Source organism: Mus musculus, chromosome 11 (assembly GCF_000001635.26).
Source record: "Mus musculus strain C57BL/6J chromosome 11, GRCm38.p6 C57BL/6J".
Taxonomy (NCBI): Eukaryota; Metazoa; Chordata; class Mammalia; order Rodentia; family Muridae; genus Mus; species Mus musculus.
In genome coordinates, this window is record NC_000077.6 from 93,853,213 (window position 1) to 93,859,233 (window position 6,021).

Genomic DNA, 6,021 nt, shown 5'->3' on the forward strand with positions numbered 1-6,021 from the left:
AGCCAAGTTGAGCAAAATTCTAGCAACAGAGAAACATGTTAAAACCATAACATCATGGTTATGGGAGACAAGTTCCTGCCTTCCCTAAGGAACAAATATAAGTGTCTTTGTTTTCATTTTAATTATGTGGTGGAGGGTTGGATGCAGGTGCCCTTGGAGGGTAGAGGTGTTAGATCCATGGAGCTGGTTTGGGGAGAAGCTAGTTATAGGTGGTTGAAACTGAATTTGGGTTTTCTGCAAGAGCAGTGGGTGCTCTTAACCGCTGAGCCATCTCTTCAGCCCTAGGTATAAACTTCATAGAGTTTTGTCCTTTTTCCAGTAGGAAAAAAAAAATCAAAATCACAGCTCAGAGTTGAGCACTAGATAGCATTTTTCCACTCATTCAATTATGAACAGTAATATCCCGTGGTAACCAACCAGTGCAATAAAAGGTAAGGGTATTATACAGTAGATTCCCATCTAGGTTATCATTTGGACAGAATGATTTAGGTGAGGAGTCCCTACTGAGTCTTTCTGTATGGGTGTTTTAAAAGCAGGGAAAGAGAATGTCAGAATAGATGAACCACAACAAAGGCACAGGAGGAAGCCCAGCAAGGTTTCTTCAGGGAGATTACAAAGTAGCTCAAGTACACACACACACAGAGACAGAAAGCTGGATGGGAAAAGGCCTGAGACGCATGGCTTTCTCCCAAGCTTAGGAGCAGACTATCACCTTGCATCTATATCTCTGTAGGGATGGTGGTTAACATTCACTGAGAGCTTCCAGTGGTCCAGGTACTGGTCTAATGCTTACACAGCACAGAGTCATTGCAGGACTTGTGAACTGTGTTTCAGTATCTTCTTTCTAGAGGGAAACTGAGGGCTGTATAGAAGAAATGAGCTGTTGAAGGATTTTGAGCTAAAGTACTGTGCTTCTATGTATTCTTTTATTCTTCTAAATATTCTTTCCTTGAAAGTCTCCCTATTTTGTGGGACACCCGACTTGCCAGCAAGTAAGATGCCACAACAGGATCCTTCTGCAACACGTTTATTGGGAGAGCATGGGTCTGGCGAAAGACCCCGAGCCCCAGAAATGGTGCTGCTTATATAGGCCTAGGAGTGACGTGTCCATACCTGATTGGTTATGCTACCAGTATCTCATTAATATGCTTTGGGCCAGGCAGTGACTCGGCAAAAAACTCTTATGCACATGCGCACATTGGTTGTTTACCCATATTCATGGGTGTCGGCTTATAGAAACCAGCGCCATCTTGTAATGGCGTTTGCAGCTTCCCACATCCCTATGCAACCCAAATTGGCCCTAAAATGGCAATCCTCCTCCCTCAGCCTCCTGAATGTGAGATTGCAGGCATGCACCACCACACCCAGCTTGAGACTTACATTGTTAAAACACATTTCTTCACAGACTGAGGAGTATTTGCTGATGAAATAATTTTCCCTTTGCTTCAAAATAACCAGTTCAGTTGATATGAGCTGATAATTACTGAAGCTGCAACAAAGGTAAATGTCCCTTATCTCTTTTTTTGTATGTTTCAAGTTTTCTTTTTTTCTGTTTTTTGTTTTTGTTTTTGTTTTTTGTTTGTTTTTCGAGACAGGGTTTCTCTGTGTAGCCCTGGCTGTCCTGGAACGCAGTCTGTAGACCAGGCTGGCCTCGAACTCAGAAATCCATCTGCCTCTGCCTCCCAAGTGCTGGGATGAAAGGCATGTGCCACCGCCACCCGGCTCAAGTTTTCTAACATACACATTTTCTTAAATCTCTGGCTGCAATGTGGAAAGCTGATGGAAGAGTGTAAAATAAGAAACATGCATGAGAACGGATGAGAACTGAGAAAATGCCCATAGATTGGAGAGAATATTTTAAGAAGGGGAAAAAGTTCAGTTAACAAAGCATGACAGAGAGAGAAGTCTCAATTTAAAGTCTACCTAGCTCAAGTGAATGGGGCACTAGAGCTGCTAACATTATAGGGTACAGAGAATTTGAGAGGAGAGGACACACAGAGAAACTTGTTTAGTGTGGCTATATACCATCAGGGGTTGCTTTTTAAAGTGAGGCACATTAAACACAACCTCAGTGCAAACATAATATGTTTATAAATTACCTATGCCATTTACAGTACAAACACATTGTGAAACAAAACTCTTTAGCAGAACACATAAGCTCTACTGCATCAATAGCTCATACTCAGGGTACCCATGCCCTGCTATAAGGACTACTCACTATCTGTGTAGACCATGGCTGTAGCACTGGGTGTACAACTGCTGGAAACCTCCTCTTAACTGCCCTATAAAATCCGAGTACCGCGTCTCTTACAGCACTGAGAATTACATGAAATCCAATACACAGAATGACGCCCGTCGGCTCGGCTCCAGGGAGTTTTCACAGCACATTCTACCCTTCCCTACTTCTGTTCGGCATCCATTTCCTCCAATTCAGAGTAACAATGTTTTGCTCGTGTGATGAAGATACAGAGATGCATTTGAGTGATTGCGAGTAGCTGAAAGTTCTTCAGAGGCATGCTACACGCACCTCTGTCCCGAGTTCACCAGGGGTCAGAAATGCACCACGGCACAGTACCTGCAGCTCATCCACCCATTCTACATAGCTTTGAAGGGGTTACGTACCCTCACCAGAAGCACATTCAACATTCACACTTATTTCTAGTAAGGCACACAACTTTCACCTATCATTTAAAGACCGGACATGTCTTCAAAAAGACCAGTAATTCTACACGGCAAATCATCACTTCACAGCCAAAGATGGTTGTCCCAAACAGGGACTGGCTTGCAGTCATGCTAGCACAGCAGCGTCAAATAGAGACTAGTGTGAAGGGATTCTTACGTGCATCTGCAATCTCCTTGAACAACTAGCTTGGCTCTGGTGGTAAGAAAAAGAAGAACGAGAGCCTAACTCAAAATCCCTAATGTCCACTGAAGGAAACAAACGAAAAACAAGAAACAGGTTCAGTAATGTGTCTGCAGAGTAACCTCTGCCTTGGATGTTAAAACAGTGCTGTTGTTGAACTCTCTTAGTGTTGTATAAAACCAATCTAGAGGTTTTAATGAAATACAGTTAAAATGTAAACTCTACTTCCATCCTCTTCTCTATAAAAATAAACTCTCATATATCTTAAAACCCCTAGTACCTGAAAAACCACACACAAAGTAAGCACATACATAGCTTGGCGTTCATTTCTAAGACAAGCCTTAATATAACTGAAGCTAGGAACAAGGTGATGGTGAAAGGCTACAAAATGCCTTGCCTTTCAATCTCAGAATCCACTGCTGCCCTCTGGCGGCTGGAAAACCCACTCACAAGCCACCCGTTTCAAGAATTTGAAGTACTAGCACGCTATGAAATTCCTTGCTAAACGGGGAGTAGGGAGAAAGCTCGCCACAACCAGATAACAACTCATCTTCACAGAACATGTAGTTTAAGAAAGATGCTAAAACCAGACAAGATTCTACCAAGAGAGGCTGAGCCTGGAGTTCAGTGGTAGAATGCTGACCTAACCTGCCTGAGAACCCTAGCACTAGTCTCTAGAAAGGAACACTTAAAGCTGACTCCATGAAGCCACCTGACAGTCCCAGCTTCTCCTTGTCAGCAGAAACCCTAAAACACATCTCAGCTGGATGTGGACCCCATATGGAGTCTCATATCTGATTATAGGAAGGCTGCAAAATATTTGGCCAGAGTAAAAGGTTTCTGAATGTACAGCAACAAAAAAAAAATATTTTTAAATTCAATGTACAGCAAATCAGGCAGTGTTTCTGGCAGTGTCCATTTCTATTGCATTATGCATCTTCCCTACAGCTTTAGTCCCAAACACACGTGCTCTTGGCAAAGTGTCACCATGCCACCCCATGCAATGTCGCCCAAATGCTGATTCAGTCGATTTGATGTTTTTACTGTATATACAAATTTTTCTGCTTTTAAAGAAAAATGACTTACTTAGGGAAAACAAAAACCTTACATTTTCCTACTATTATTTTTCAGTATGAGTCCGTTTATTTTGTCTTTGGATTTGACTACTTACATTGGGTGTTTTAATAACTGTTTGAATTGCTAATTCATTTCATAAAGAAATCATTCAACAATTTGCATTTTCCTTCTGACTAAGGATGTTGAACATCCTTTTTTATTTTTTATTAGATTTTTTTCTTTATATACATTTCAAATGCTATCCCAAAAGTTCCCTATACCCTCCCTCCGCCCTGCTTTCCTACCCACCCACTCCTGCTTCTTGGCCCTGGCATTCCCCTGTACTGGGGCATATAAAGTTTGCAATACCAAGGGGCCTCTCTTCCCAGTGATGGCCAACTAGGCCATCGTCTACTACATATGCAGCTAGAGACACGAGCTCTGGGGTACTGGTTAGTTCATATTGTTGTTCCACCTATAGGATGTTGAACATCTTTAAAACGTTTTTCAGTGATTTGGGTGTCACCTTTTGAAAACTCATTTAGTTCCATGTCCTATTTTTAATTGGGTTTTCTTGACAATTTCTTAGTTTCTTGAGCTCTTTGTATATTCTAGAATCTAACCCTATCAGATGTATAGCTAGTATGTATTTTTCCCATTCTGTGGACTGTCCCTTGCTGTACTGGAGGTTTCATGAGGTCAGTTTATTGTTGGTCTTAATGCCTGCACTATTGGGGTACTGTTGAAAATCCTTTCCTTGACCAATTAGTCTAATGCCTGTGCTTATCTGTGGGTCCTGTTTAGAAAGCCCTTTCCTGTGCCAATAAATGCCTATGTATTCTCTAGGGCAGTGGTTCTCAACCTTCTTAATACTGCAACCAATTAATACAATTGTGTTATGGTAACCCAAGCATAAAATTATTTTCACTATTACTTCCTAACTGTAATCATTAGTTTGAATAATATATCTGATTTGCACATAAAGGGTTACAACCCACAAGCTGAGAATCAATTGCTCGATGGTCTTAGTTCTTGATTCATTTGGAGTTGAACTTTATGCAGGGTGAAAGATCATTTTGTTCTTCTATGTGTAGCTACCCAGTTTGACCTTAACTGTTAAGAGGCTCTTTTCTCAAATGTTTACTACATTCTCAATGCCTTAAATGCTATATGAAGTTTGTATTAAACAGACTCCTAATGACTTATTATACCCATAGGTTAAGCTTCAACCCACATCGGAGAAGCATCTATTTGTTGTAGATGACAATTTACAAAAACCTGTAACTAGTCAAGGTACAGAGAACAAGGGAATGCATTATGTTCCCACAGCAGGACATATATAGCATATATATCCCTCCAAAGGCATGACTACTGCAGGGCACAAAGTGTAGTGTGGAGAACTTTTGAAGCCACTTCTAGAAACCTGGCAAGAATTTGACATTGGGCCAGGACACAGAAGTAGGCTTGGGCTAGAACAAGGAAGTAGGTTCAAGATCTTGACCATCCTGATAAGTCCCTGAATACCATGGGACTTTGTTCCTTGACTATTTTTGTTCATTGCTGTTTGTTTCTTGACCTAGAACTAACCTTATTCTTTGCATGTACTTAGAATGGTATAAAAGCAGACTGGAGAAAAATAAATTTGCTTCATGGAGTTATAATGTCTTTTTCTTTTCAACCCTCGCTCTTCCCTTGAGAGCCTGTTGACTGACTGAGCTGGCTTGGTCAGCAGAGGCAGTGAACAATTACAAAGAAACCCTACCTTCTGGACACAGGGCACCTGCATGTTGTGATCTCACAGCAGTTCAAGAGCACGCACAGCACCTGTAAAAGCTCACGTCAGATCAAATCCCTTCTTGGAGTGAGGTGGGCACCGAGTCCCACTCCTAGTGGAGCTGTTTGCAATGAAAGCTACTGGGGAGGAAGAGGTCATTTTATTACAAGTAGTAGCTCCTGGTAACCAGTCAACCACACTCCAGTAAAAAGCCACACATGAGCAGCATCAACTGGCCTTGATGGGTTCTGGTTTTGAAGAAAGAAAAGACAACACCAAGTTGAGTGGGTAAGGAAGAGATGTGTCTGGGTAAGCTGAGTTTGATCAA